The sequence below is a fragment of the Orycteropus afer genome, unplaced genomic scaffold (genome assembly GCF_000298275.1).
Source record: "Orycteropus afer afer isolate SDZICR_OR568_19922 unplaced genomic scaffold, OryAfe1.0 scaffold00160, whole genome shotgun sequence".
Classification (NCBI taxonomy): domain Eukaryota; kingdom Metazoa; phylum Chordata; class Mammalia; order Tubulidentata; family Orycteropodidae; genus Orycteropus; species Orycteropus afer.
In genome coordinates, this window is record NW_006921747.1 from 510,851 (window position 1) to 512,151 (window position 1,301).

Below are 1,301 nucleotides of genomic sequence, written 5' to 3' on the forward strand. Positions count from 1 at the left end.
ATTTGTTGTTGTTGTTGTTGTTTGCCATCGAGTCGGCCCCAACTCATAGCGACCCCTCCTTGGGTTTCCGAGGCAGTATCACTATGGAAGTAGGAATGCCCAACCTTCCTTCCGAGCCATAAAGATTTATAACCTTGGAAATCCTACGGGGGTTGCTTTGAGTCAGAACTGACTCAATGGCAGGGAATTTTTGGTTTGAAAAATTACATCCTAAAAACAAGTGCTAAATAATACAAAAAATGAAATACTCTGGTATAAATCTGACAAAATATGAATGGCATCTACATGAGGAAAATTATAAAATTTTGATGAAAGAACTTGAAGATGTAAATAAATGGAGAGATAATCCATGTTTATGGGTAGTAAGACTCAGTATTGTTGCTATGGATTGAATTGTGTGCTGCAAAATATGTGTTGTAAATCCTAACTTCTATGTCTGTGGTTATAATCCCATTTGGGAATGAGTTGTCTTTGTCATGTTAATGAGGCAGGATTAGCATAGGATTGTCTTGAGTCAATCTCTTTTGAGATAAAAAAAGAGATTAGACTAGCAAGCAAGCAGAGATGGAGGAAGAGAAATGCGAAGCCACTTGAAGATCTTGCAAGGATCAGAAGTTAAAAGAAACAAAGATATTTCTCCAGAGCAGACAGACAGACAGAAAGAGATAGAGCCTTTTCCTAAAGTCAGCACCTTGAATTCAGACTTCTAGCCTCCTAAACTGTAACAAAATAAATTTGTTTGTTAAAGCCATCCATTTGTGGTATTTCTATTATAGCAGCATTAGATAACTAAGACAATCGTTAAGATGTAAATTCTTCCGAACTCAATTTATAGATCAATGCAAACCTAATCAAAATCCCAGCAAGGTACTTTGTAGATATTGAAAAACTGGTTCTAAAATTTATATGGAAAGCCAAAATACCCACAATAGTTAACTCAATACTGAAGAAGAAGAAGGTCAGAAGACTGACACTACCTGACTCCAAGACTTATTATCAAGACAGTGCGGTGCTGGCAAAAGAATAGATAAATAGATCAGTGGGATAGAATTTTTATTTTTAGAAATAAAAAATGAAACAACTCACTGCTACTGAGTCAATTATAACTCATAGCAACCCTATAACCTAGAAATGTTGTTGTTGTTGTTATGTGCCGTCAAGTTAGACCCGACTCGTAGTGACCCCTTCTTGTGTTTCCAAGGGGGTATCACTACGGAAGTAGATTCCCCAACCTTCCTTCCAAGGAGTGGCTGGTGGGTTTGAACTGCCAGCCTTCTGGTTAGCAGTCAAGTGCCTTAGGC

General features: G+C 37.6%; 1 protein-coding gene across 1 annotated transcript in view; it reads right to left on the minus strand.

Annotated features, from left to right (window-relative positions):
* ITK (IL2 inducible T cell kinase) overlaps positions 1-1,301 on the minus strand; it is an 89,035-nt gene that overhangs the window by 972 nt on the left and 86,762 nt on the right. The window lies entirely within an intron of this gene.